This window comes from Trichosurus vulpecula, chromosome 3 (assembly GCF_011100635.1).
Source record: "Trichosurus vulpecula isolate mTriVul1 chromosome 3, mTriVul1.pri, whole genome shotgun sequence".
In the NCBI taxonomy this organism is placed as follows: Eukaryota; Metazoa; Chordata; class Mammalia; order Diprotodontia; family Phalangeridae; genus Trichosurus; species Trichosurus vulpecula.
Window position 1 is genome coordinate 214,768,846 of NC_050575.1, and position 13,886 is coordinate 214,782,731.

Here is a 13,886-nt window from a genome sequence, read left to right on the forward strand (position 1 = left end):
ATATAAAGGCTGATACTATAAGCAAATTAGGAAAGCAGGGAATAGTTTACCTGTCAGATTTATGGAGAATGGAGGAATTTATGACCAAACAAAAGTTAGAGAACATTATGAAATGCAAAATGGATAATTTTATTACATTAAATTGAAAAGATTTTGTACAAACAAAGCCAATGCAACCAAGATTAGCAGGGAAGCAGAAAACTGGGAAAGAGGTGGCTAACTTTGATAGACTTGGCTCTTCTCAGAAATGCCAGGATCTAAGACAATTCCAAAAGACTCATGATGGAAAATGCCATCCACATCTAGAGAAAGAAATATGGAGTCTGAATATAGGTCAAAACATACTATTTGCTTTCTTTGTTGTTGTTGTTGGTTTCTCCCATTCATTCTAATTCTTCTTTACAACATGACTAATGTGAAAATATGTTTAATAGAATGTATATGTAGTGTTTTTATCATATTGTATACTATCTTGGGGAGGGAAGAGGAGAAGGAGGCAGAAAAAGTTAAAACTCAAAAGCTTATGGAAGTGAATATTGAAAACTAAAATTAAATAATTTTTTAAAAAAATCCTAAATATTAGCTGCTTATATTACATTACAGAAAAGAGAGAAGGAAAAAGGCATTACCAGCATGAAATTGAAACAAAAAGAATTGAAGAGGAGATAAATTTTGAGGTTGTGTTCAGTCCATGTTCTCCCTTCGGTGTTCTGTAGAGAGCATCCACCCAATGAACTTGAAGGCTTTGTACAGAACTCTAAGGGTTTTCCATGGAGGTTAGTGCAGTACTCATGTTTTCCATCTGATCTTTTCCTTGATAAATATCCCTTACCCTGCTTCCTATATATAGGCCAAACATACTGCTTTTCATTTCATTCTACCACATGCCTCTGCATTCCCTTTTATGTCACCAGTAACTTTGTTCAGAGATTCTGGTATTCCAAAATTTGAACCTCTATGGCATCATTAGGACCAGAGATTAGGAGCCAAAAGGGACCTTAAGAGGCCATTTAGAGCAATCCTTTCACTTTATTGATGAGGAAAATGAGGCCCAGCCAGTAGGTGTCAGAGTCAGGACTTAAATCTAAGTATTTCTGAATCTAAGCACAGCTCTCTCTCCAGTAAAGATGCTGCCCTTCTTACAGTCTTTAAGGTGCCACGGTGTTAGAGGTAACAGACTCTCGATCACACAGACATAGTTCACAAGTAGTAAAGAGTGAAACCCCAGTGGGAGTGGGAGAGGAAAAGACAGACTAAGTGTGAAGGACTAATTAGCAAAGGGTGACAGTCCTGATAAATACTTGACAAGTTGAGAGCTTAACAACTGCCCCAGGGGAGGAATTATGCTAAGCAGTAATACCAGGTGTGCAAGGCTTATGAATTTCATGATTTATGGTGTATATTGTTTTTAGGTTTGTCTAAACAGATATATATATATATATATATATATATATATATATATATATATATATATATATATATATATATATATATATATATATATATACGGCTTTCATTGTTGAGAATGCCCAACGGCCCACAGTGGCACAGAGAACTTACAGCCCCTGCACTAATGGACTTCTGCCCTAGTGTTAGTTCATGCATAGAGAGAACTCATCGTCTGGGCTCAGGAACAGAGACACGTAGCAGTAACGAGTTGGGAGGAGGGCAGGGTAGACAGTTGCCATAGAAAAATGAGAAACTGCGTTGACTCTCAAATTAGAGAAGCTGGCTTCAAATGCAACCTCTGATACTTAATACCTATGTGACCTAAGTCATTTAACTTACTTATCCTTTAGTTCCTTTTTTTATGGTTTTGGTTTTTTTTTTAATTTTTTTCTTTAATAATATTTTATTTTTCCCAATTACATGTAAAAATAATTTTAAACATTCATTTAAAAAATGTTGAGTTCCAGATTCTTTGCCTCCCTCCCCTCCCCTCTTCCTGAGATGATAAGCAATTTGATACAGGTTATTCATGTGCAATCTACTTCAATTTCCTCATCTGAAAAATGAGGTGGTCAGACTAGTTGTCCTCTGAGGTCCCTTCCTGCTATAAATCTCTGTTCCTATGATCCTACCTTAGCTACTCTGTAACTAGTTTAGGGTGGAAGGCAACGTCCTTTAAAGAGTTGGTCAGTGCTGAGGGGAAAGGGAAAAGGCTCCCCCAGAGAGCCTAGGCACACCTATGGTTAGCAGGTGAAAAGCAGTTATGGTACAGGGGAAGTTATTTTGGACTTAAATTCAGAAAGCTTGGGTCAAAGTCAGAGCTGCACTCATCATTTCCTAGCTGTGTCACTCTGGGTAAGTCATTTAACTCTCTGAAAGTCATTTTACTCCTGTGTAAAAGAGGAATGATGATGATTTTCCTACTACTTATCTCGAATTGCTGCTGGGAAGATCAAATCTAATAATGAAACTGCTTTTCAAATTAGATGCTAAAAATCCATAGAGAACCAAGCACTGGATTCATGGTTTCACTACTATAGGAAAATCCCAAAGGAGGAAATGCCATACACCAATGCAGTTGGTTGGGACACAAAAACTTTAAGCACCATACACAAGGTCATACAACTTGTCAGAGGTAGGTCTTTCTGGCCTTGAGGCTAGCTCTCCTCAGATAGGGTGCATGCAGGGCCTGGAACCAGGAGGACCTGGGGTCACGAAGAATCACACACAACTGAGCAAGAACTCCATCCACTATATTAAGCCGCCACTCACAAACAGTGAATATATTTTACAAATTCATACAAATATTTTACAGATTCATTTGTTATTATAATTATTACCCACTTCTTGAACCTGACCACCAAAACATGCATACATACATACATACATACATAAAGTTTTTGAGACTTCGGCCTGGATACAACCTGGTTGTTCAAGGTTCTTTCATCTTATGCGCTCGAGGACTCTGAAACTGCCAGCCTTGTCTCCTTATCCTCATCTTTTCCCCTCTTCTAGCATTTAACAGAATCAAGTCATAGCTACTGATATATATTTTTTAAATTATCCTAAGGATAACCTTGATTAGGGCCCCCCCTTGTGGCCTAGAGGGTCCCAGATCTCAGCAGGTAATCTGTCTTGGGTAAAAAGCATTACTTTCCTTGCTACTCTGTCAACTCAGAAAAGCTATAACTTTTGTCTCCAGGTCCCCAGCCCCATCTATGTTCCTTTTAGCCCTAAGAGTGAAAGCAACTGCCATTGCAAAATAAAGCAAAGCCAAGGGGTGAAGATTGACTGAAAGACAACACAGACAACCACCCATCCCGATTGCCTGCAGGTTGGAACCTGGGCCTGCCTGGCTGCTGCCTGCATCTCCCTTCTGGCCATGCAGCTGGCTTTCAGGAGCTGATCTCAGCTTAGAGAGCCAGGTGCAAGATGGGAAAATGAGACCTGTTAGAGCTGGGAGGAAGCTACTGATATGGAATGAGGTTTAATAGGTATCAGAAATAGGGTATTTATTCTCTCAACTCTCCTTCAAAACTAGGAGGGTGCTAACCGTATGCTCTCCTGGCCCCAGGACAAGAGAAAACAATTTCCTAGGTCCAGGATTGTCTTCTTGCCTCATACCAGCCTTTTTGTCTGGGAAGCCTCCATCTACATGTGGGAAAACAGGCTATTTCTGGTATGGTATGACTTGGAGGGTTCTAGAGAGTTCCACTTACTTCCCTGCCACCAAGGGCTTTCCTTCATGGACTTCAAAAGGCTCCTGAGGTTCTGACAAGGACTTACTACTTCTTTTGCTTATGTTAAGTACTATCTGCCCAAAATATTTAATGAAGTATAAACATGTTACCTGGAAGAGTAACACATTAACCCATTAACCTTCTAAAACATTAAGTTGTTTTTTGGGGTTTTTTTAGGTAAGTTCCCTTACCTAGCACAGAGCACTAGAATACTGGTAAGTTAGCCAGTTAAGTCCAGATGTCCACTGTACTCAGCACTGGGTATACAAAGAAAGGCACAAGCAGTCACTACCCTCAAGGAGCTCACGTTCTAATGGGGAATATTATATAAATAATTGGTACATATGAGATATATAAGAGAGAGAGTAGCTGGAAAATAATCTGAGAAAGAAAGATATTAATGGCTGAGAAGATGGGAAAGGTCTCCTGGAGAAGGTGGGATTTGAACTGAGTCTTAAAGGAAACTGACTATGGCAGCAAAACATTCCAGGCTTGGAGGATGGATGTGCTTGTCCTTCATTCTCAAAGCGGACCATGACATCAGAGAAATGATGATATGACTTACATATGACTTTGGTTTGATTTGAGTGAGGGAGGGCTGTGCAAGGCACCAGCCTCACTTTCTCCCCCAGAGCCATCTGGGTCCATTGGCCTTATATTCACCAGGATGCAATGAGAGACTCTGGCCCCTTTAGGCTAAGGTCTTTTCAGGTTCTCACTTTTGAGTGAGGTAACAGACATTCAGCAAACAGTCCTCTTTAAGAAGTGAATTTTGGGGAGGCAATCGGGGTTGACTTGCCCAGGGTCACATAGCTAGTAAGTATCAAGTATCTGAGGCTTTATTTGAACTCAGGTCCTCTTGACTCCAGTACTCTATCCACTGTGCCACCTAACTGCCATGCTTGGAGGAGGGCCAACACAAGTGGAGAAGAGACAAAATGGAGCATTTGGTGCAAGGAGTGACAACTGGAGCAGCATGGCTCAACCGTAGAGGGTGTAGCAAGTTTTGATCCAGGGGAGGTGTTCAATAAAGATCCAAAGCACAATATATTGTCTAGTTATGGTTGCAATGGAGGGTCCTGAAAATACAGGATGACAAAAGGGCAACAATCCTCAGAAAGCATTTATTGAAGACATTCTGTGTACCAGTCACATATGTTAGCTACTAAATACACAAAGCCTTAAGGAAGTATAGAAACAGAGAGCTGGATGAGACCCTGAGGATGTCTAGAAAGCAGAGATAATACTATGAATGGTTATAATGGGCAGCAAGGTGGTGCAGTGGACAGAGCACTGGGCCTGGAGTCAGGAAAACTTGAGTTCAAATCTGGCCTCAGACACTTACTAGCTGGATGACCCTAGGGAAGTCACTTAACCCTGTTTGCCTCAGTTTCCTCATCTTAAAATGAGCTGGAGAAGGAAATGGCAAACCAGTCCAGTATCTCTGCCAAGAAAACCCCAAATAGGGTCACAGAGAGTCAGACACAACTGAAAATACTGAACAAAAAAAGTAAATGAATGGCTATGAGAGAATGCTATTGGAAATATCAAAATGTACTTTCTGGAACCATGTTTTAGGGACAGAGAATGGAACAAGCATTTACTAAGTACCTATTATATGTGAGACACTTTACAAATATTATCTCATTTGATCATCACAACAACCTGGGAGGTAAAGTGCTATAGTATTAGCCCCATTTTACAGTTGGGGAAACTGAGGCAAACAGAGGTTGAGTGACTTGTCCAGGGTCACACAGCTTGTAAGTATCTGAGGTTGCACTTGAACTCAGGTCTTCTAACTCCAGGTCCAGCCCTCTATCCACCGAGCTACCTAGTTGTCTTTTTGAAAGGACATTGACAATCTGGAGAATGGTGGATAAATAACAGATCAAGCCCCTGAAAGGAGGTAACTGGGACGTTTATTATGAAGAAGGGAAAATTTAAGGAGTGACAGAATTCAAGTATCTTTCTTCAAATATGTGAAGGGATGTCATCCAGAAAGGAGATTAAATTTATTCTGCTTGACCCTCAATATTAGAATTAGCACCAGTCGGTAAAGATAGACTAAATGACTTCAGATAACCCTTCTTGCTCCACCGTTCTGATTGTGAGGTTCTAAGCTGCAAATAATTAGAAGAAAAACTTCCTAACAATTAAAGTGGTATAAAAAAGGTAATGGTATTGGGAAGTAGTAGGGGACTATACTCATGAAGAAATTTAGTATTTCAAAAAAAATGTCCAACCTCTAATTGGAAGCCTTCGAGTAGATGTATATTTTTCACGTATGTTGTAGACTCCGGCTCTTGATGGATATACTTTATCCAAAAAGTGGAAAGGTAAAAGGACAATGGGGAGCATTGTAAATTAAGAAGCTGTACTCATGAAGAAATTTAGTAACCAGAAGGGGGAAGCATGATGGAGAGTATTTGGATAGAGGTCAAAGCAGGGAGAAATAGAAAAGATTTTGCATTGACGTATATCATAATTTCCTGATTTGTCTTTGTGATAATTTCATCTTTCAAAAGGTAGAGGAACCAAACATGAAAAACTCTGCTGTGGATCTGATGTACAGGGAGGAACTGATTGTTGTGGTGGAAATGATGGGAACATTAGGAGGAAGTGTTCCATCTTAGAGTTTGTGGCAGAGGAGAAGAAATCGGAAGAGTCTGATGTTTTGGAAAAGCATATTTCAGGAGTTCAAAGGAAAGTTAAATAGGATCCCAGAGAGTAAAATGCTTCAGGGGCAAGCCCAGGAGGTATGAGACAAACTCAAGGATTAAATTCTGAAGACACAAGGAAGCAAGTTCAACAGAGAGGAAACTGGGATTTGTCTAAAGAGACCAAAGTGAACTCACAGGGAGTTCACCAACCAAATTAGATTTTTTTAATGGGCAAAAGATGGAAGTAAGGCTGTTGAAGTTTAGTCTCTGCCCACCCAGGGACACCAAAAACTCTTGTGTTTCATGATGTGTTGTGGTGGAACCATCTCAAAGAACTCAGTCAGACCACCTCTAATTGAAATCTAGGCATTTATTGAAATTAACACCTCTCATGAAGTGGGCTAAATTCCAGGAGGAACTTGCTTTCAGAGAAAGCAAGATGGATTTTTGTAGGGTAAAGATGCTGATTACACAATCAAAATTTACATAGAATATAGAAATATGATTAATATTAAAAAGGCAGGAGGAGTTTGTTAAGGGATTAGCTAATGGAGGAGGTGTCCCTTCTATGGTTCAGTGGTCAAACCTTCTGGTCTTTCTGCCCTCCAATTGGCTAGCTATTGTGCTCCTGTCTGGTCAAGATGGATAGTTAAGTATTATGGTCCTGTCTTGGGCTAAACAGATGATGTGATTGTGGTTGAGTATAAGAACATGCCTATTCAAATATGTGATTTGGATCTGAGGGCAGTGGTGATCTAGGGGCAGTGATTATATTGAGTCTGGGGGCCTGAGGTGTGGTTAAAGCCAGATTGTGTGGTTAAACCAGGTTGTGCCTGCTGTCAGTGGGGCCAATAAGGAAGTTAGAATATTGGGACCAGGGGCAGCTTTATTAGGGTTCCATCAAGGAATATATAATGAAGAATGAATATATGGATGTGTAAAATAATAAGAATGCTAAAGCTCAGAATGAGCCAAACCTGGGAAGGAAAGCTAAGGACAACAAAAAGGTTTTTTATAGCCTTATTTGAAGATCAAAGAAAATCTAGGACCTTTGCTGACTGCGGATGGGATGATGACAACTCAAAACAGAGAAGGCAGATCTGTTTACGTCTCATTTTGTTCATCTGCAAAGGTGATTGGCCTTTACCCTTGAGATGACAGAACAAAATGACAATCATAACAGGGAGTTCATAAGAGAAGTAAGGAGGTAGTAAGAGAGCACCTACTGATTAATTCAAGTTACCTGGTCCAGATGGACGATATTTTCAAGGACTAAAAAAAAAACTAGCAGATGTGATTGGGAAATGATCATGGAAAGGAGGAAAGACCATGAGATTGGGGAAGAGCAAAGATTTTTTGAAAAGGAAAGGAAAAGAAGCAGTGTTTTCAGACTCTAGGCCCCAGAACTTGACTTCTATTCCTGAGAAAACTTCTAGATGACACAAAGCTGTCAGAGATAGGTAATATGGTGGAAAAGAGAGTCAGAATCCAAATGGATCTTGACCAGCTAGACCACTGGGATAAATCAAATAAGGTGAAACTTGAAATGGATAAATGTAAAGAATTCTATTTGGGTGCAAAAAATTATGTTCACAAGTCCAGATGAGGGAAGGATGAATAGAAAGCAGGGAATTCCAATGTGAAGCAGAAGTGCAATATGGCAGCCAGAAAAGCTAATGCAATAGTGGGCTGCATTAAGAGAGGCATAGCTTCCAGAAATAGGAAGGAAATGGCCTCACTGTACTATACCCTTGTCATGCCTCATCTAAAATACCAGGTCTAGTTTTGGGCAAAATGGTTTAAGAAGGTCATTGATAAGCTGGAGGATGTCCAGAAGAGGGCAACCAGGATGATGGCCTTGAATTCATTTCATATGAAGTCAGTTGAAGAAAATGGGGGCATTTAGCATGGAGGGGAGAAAACTGAGGGGTGGAAGAAGGAGGGCATGATATCTGCCTTCAAGTATTTTAAAGGCCTATCACATGGAGTAAGGGTTTCATTTGCTTTGCTTGGTGTCAGAAGGCAGAACCAGGAGCTATGGTTAGAAGTTGCAAAGAGGCAAATTCAGGCTCAATGTCAGGAAAAAACTTCCTAATAATTAGACATGTCCAAAAAGTGGACAGGGATGGTGCGTGCCTTCTACTTGGGGGACTTCAAGAAGAAATTAGGTGATTATTTCTCAGGTATATTGTAGTGGGGGTTCCTTTTGTTTATAGATTGGATTATATGGCCGCTGAAGTGCCTTCCAATTCATATCTTGTGGTTTTGTGAAAATTACCCCCTTGTGAATGCCAGGCCAAAAAGGGACAGGATGATGAGACAGCTGTTTTTGCCAGTGGCAGGGAGGGAAGGGATGGGCACATGCTTATTCTTGTTCCAGGTGTACTGCTGGAATAACAAGGAAACACCTGCCTTCCCAGCTGGTCCATTAGGCTTTGTTTGTAACTGGCTTAAGGAACCCAGCAGGCCAGCCAACCGACGCCTCCAAAACATGCAGGCTGTTTTCTGAAAATAGGACATCAGGTGGCTTAAAAGAATTCATGCCACATAGTTTTCCACAATTGCACTCAAAAGAGAATGGGGAGGCAAAGGTGTCCAAGACTGGAGAAAGTATTATAAAATTTCACACTGTCTTGCTGAGACCAAATACCACATTTTTTGGGGCACAAACCCTTTCATCTTGGCGTCTTAAAGCACCCTCCTCACCTTGTTTGATATTAAGGGCTACTATTGCTACCACACTGATGGGCAATGGAGACAGAGGAGACAATGAAAGATAAGTGAATCATAGACTCCAAGGGCTGGAAGGAACTTTACGAGATTGCTGGGAAGCTTAATTGGAAGGCTTAGTGTATAGTTTGAAGATGAGAAAGAGATCAATTGTGATTTTGGCTTTCCAGACCAAATATTTCTTCCTCTGCCCCCCAAAAGATTTATGCTTTAAGAAATTAAGGTTATATAGTCCTTAACACACCCTTAAGATGGGTAATGCACATATTATTAACCCACATTTGCTTTAGTTACTACAATTATGCTATTGTATTTTAGTCAGTCAACAAGCATTTGTTTATTAAGCATTTTCTATGTGCTAAGCTCTGGGCGATGCAAGGGACTCCAAAAACAAGCATAAAGACAAGCAACCCCTTCCCTCAAGGAGATTGCATTCTAATAAATGGAGAAGACAATACATAAAAGGAAGCTAGAAAGGCCTTGGAGAAGGTACCTGGTTTGGCAACATGATGGACAATTCCAGAGGACTTTAACTTAATATTATGTCACTTTTAGAAACTAAGGTCAGAGGAATTAAGTGACCTGTATAAATAATAATTAATAACAATAATCATCTAGCATGTCTATAATACTGAAGGTTTGCAAAGCACTTACATATGTCTTCTCATTTCATCCTGACAGCAACCTTGTGAGGTAGGCACTATTATTATCCCCATCTAACAGATGAGGGAACTGAGGTCAGCAGATGTTAGTGACTCGCCCAGAGTCATACAACTAGTAATTGTCTGAGTCTGAGTCAGAGTTCAAACCCAGGTCCTCTGACTCCAAATCCAATAGTCATTTCTCATGATGCCAGTTAGCTTCCTGAGTCACAGTCACTTGGTACCTCTAACCAAGGTCACACAGCTAATAACAGAGCTGTGATTCAAACCTAGGTTTAGGGGGAAGAGCACCAGATTTGCAGTCGGGGGACCCAGGTTCATAGTCCATGTGGTGCTGCTACTCGTTAGTGTATTAAGTACACTCTGGCTTATTCTCCCAGAGTCAGGCTTCCTTTGGCTCTCATCACTTCTTAAGACCTATCGGCTCAAGCCCCCACTGGCTAGCTCCTCCCCCTGATGAAGTACCAAGAAGTAGCCCCCAGTTCCAATTAAGTAATTACTTAACATCAATTAGCTTTTACAAAGGGATATTTTCTTCAAAGACATAGTAGTAACAAAAGTATAAAACATTTCCCCCCAGCATCTTTAGGATACATTCCCCCCATTCCACCTCAGTTTCTGGGGAAAGTTCGTTCACCCTCAGCTCAGTTTCTACATATAACCATGATCTAACCAAATTCACATCTAGATGAGGCATAACTGTGGGATGATTCCTCTTTTTAGTTCCCACTGGACTGAGTCCTGAAGGTCTCTTACAAAGGTCCCTCCCTTGATCCTTTGCATATCCTTTTAAACTGGCTGAAAAACCCAGCATAGGATCAGATTCCCAGGCTCCCAGAGGCTTGCCCTCCAGATCTTTTTCACAAAGTCTGATCCTCCTTCTCCTTCTCTGGGAAAAGAACAAGTGCAAGGGCGAAGGACTGAGGCCCATCTCAGGAGACAACATGGCCTCAGAGAGGAGACAGTCCAAGGCCTCTTCCCTTAGGACTAAGGAATCAGACCAAGAGCGCCTCTGAAGAGAAAATGGCAGAGGCTCTGGGCACTTAATGCCTTCTTGAATGGCTCCATAGCCAACGGTCAAAGAATCTCCTATTCTCTTCATGGTTTGTTGACCAGAGCCAGTTATAGAATATCTATAGGTACTTCAGTGTTTCTCCAAGGTACCTACATTACATGTCAGCGTTAGGCTCCCTAGCCTTTCCACATGGATAGATATTGTCAGAGGTGCTCTATACAGACCCCTTTTACCCTATCTTTGTGACCTTGGGTAAATCACTCCCACTCTATGAACCTCAGTTTCTTCCTGTGTGAGATGAATCATTTGGACTAGATCAGAGGGGTCAAATTCATGGCTTCCTGCCCATAAAATTCCCAAGTATGGCCCAAACCAGATTAAAATGTAATTGGGAAATACTTAACGAAGTAAATAAAATACAATATAGATAATGTTGATTGGTGGTATTCTAAATCAATATGCCACCCACAGGGATCCTTTCTATTTGAGTTTGGCACCATTGGCCTAGGTGATATCTAAGGTGGCTTCCAACTCTAAGTTCTGTGATCATATAAATTCAAATCCAGTGTTCTTTCTGCTGAACCTTGTTAGACTAGATTGTAAACTTCCTGAGGTCCCTTCTCACAAAGTGTGATAGGCGCTGATGCAGTTTACTTCCTCTTCCCCAACATGAGGTGGGACCAGGCCCTTCCTCTTCCCTCTTCTAACACGGGTTGTTGTTGCATTATTTGGTCATTTCAATCATGTATGACTCTTCATGACCCCATCTGGGGTTTTCTTGGCAAAAATACTAGAGTGGTTTGTCATTTCCTTCTCCAGCTCATTTTACAAATGAGGAAACTGAGAAAAACAGCGTTAAGTGACTTGTCCAGAGTCACACAGCTTGTGAATGTCTGAGGCCAGTTTTGAACTCACGAGGTTGGGTCTTCCTGACTTCGGAACCAGTACTCTATCCACTGGGCCACCTAGCTGACCCCTAACAGGATTAACTTTCCCTAAATGGAGAGAAAGCTGTCCCAGGGACCTTATAGCTTATTGGTCAAGTAGGTCATTAAAAACTCCTAGCCACATGGAGTCTAGCCCCCTACAACTTGTTGAATTTCTGAAAATCATGAGTCTCCATGTCCTTTACCATATCCTGATGACTGGATGTGTTCCATATGGAGACAAAGGGAACATGTCCAGAGAAGCTAAGGGCCCCTGTATTCTTGTTGTACATCCTTGCTGTAGTAGGGTAAAGTAAACTTAGCTTGTAAATTAGTCAATGAGTTGTGAGTGCCTCACTTTATCCTAACCCTGAACCTCAACAAAGGCATGCCCCTAATGAAAGGTGACCAGAGTACCAAAGGACTTTGAGATCATGCTATGAAGATCATTTGAAGGAATTAGTGGTGTTTATCCTCCATAAAAGAAAACTTGGGGGAAAGGGAGCTGTGAATATGACAACCATCTTCAAGTATTTGAAAGGCTGTATTTGGAGGTAAAGGGACTTAGATTTGTTCTGCTTGACCCAGGTGAGAAAAACTAGGAGCAAAGGGTTTATGTTGCAAGGAACATAATAGGTGCTCAATAAATGCTGATTGATAGAGGTTGCAAGGGAACAGACTTGGGCTTTGGTGTAAAGAAAAAACTTCCTATGCATTTGAACTATCCAAAAAAGCAATGGCCTGCTTTTTGGGAAAGTGTGTTTCCCTTTACCAGAGAACTTCAAACAAAGGCTGTGTGACAAGGGAGGCAGGTTGCATTAAGTCCTGAGGCAGCATCTGCAAGTAACAGAAGCCAAATGGAAGCTCAAGCTCAGAGAGAAGGGAGAGGCCCAGCACTGTCCATATGCAGGATAAGTTTGCAAGAGGCTGGCTTACTCATCCCAGATCTTTAATACCTTTAAGAAATAAGGAGAGAAAAGCCTTGCCTCCCTGTCTTGTACTGGATAGATTAGGAGTGGGGGGAAAGGAACACTAGGTTGGTTGGCTAATGCTTTATCACGGTCAATTAAGTGGTGCTCTGGGACCCTGGGCAAGTCACAACTTCTGCCTCAGTTTCCTTATCTGTAAAATGGGGATAATAAGAGCACCAGGGTTGTTGTGAGGCTCGAATGAGACAATAATTGCTAAGTGCTTAGTATGGTGCCTGGCACATAGTAAGCACTTACGAAATGCCTGTTCCGTCCTTTCCCTTTCTTTCCAAGAAGTTCTCAAGGAGGGTGTACTGGGGGAAGTCTTGTTGGATCAAAGAGGACTTTTTTATGGAGGGGGGAAGGCAGGGCAATTGCAGTTAAGTGACTTGCCCAAGGTCACACAGCTAGTATGTGCGTCAAGGGTCTGAGGCTGGATTTGAACTCAGGTCCTCCTGACCTCCAGGGCCAGTGCTCTACTCACTGTGCCACTTAGGTGCCCCAATGAGAATTTTTGATATGACTTTATCTGAAAGAGGGAAGTATATCTTTAGTCTCTACTGGCCTTGTCCATCAAGAGGGGAATATACATCCCAGAATCTGAAAAAAGTATGCTTGTGGAAGGAAAGATGGAATGAGAGGAAGTTCAGTCTTATTCCCCAAATAGTAGGAAGAAACTGCAACCAAGAAGACAACTGGGAATGAAGATTATTTAGCAGCTCTGGATCTCTTCCCTACAGAGAATGGGTGGGGAGATCTTGTTCATTGTCATCCTACCAGCAACCCCTCCCAATAATCAGAGCACAAGAACTCAGAAGGAGTTGTGGTCTTTGACCTGGGACCTTCTGAGCTGGGAGATGGTAGTCACAAGGAAGGGGTCCCTGCATCCTGGGTCATCTCCAGTCATCCTGATGAATAGCAGGCCACTGGACCCAGATGACTCTGGAGGAGAAAGTGAGGCTGGTGACCTTACACAGCCCTCCCTCACTCAAATCAAAGTCAACTGAAAGTCATGTCATCATTTCCCTGATGTCATGGTCCTCTTCGAGAACAAAGGACAAACACAATAACCCTGCATCAGAGACCACATGTTGGATATTTCCACTTGGATGCTCTTTAAACATTTCTAAGTCAACATACCCAAATAAAATATCTTTCATCCTGAACCGCCCTTCCTCCAGGCTTCCCCATTTTTGTTGTGAGTAGCAAGCACCATCTTCTCTGCCACCCTGGTTC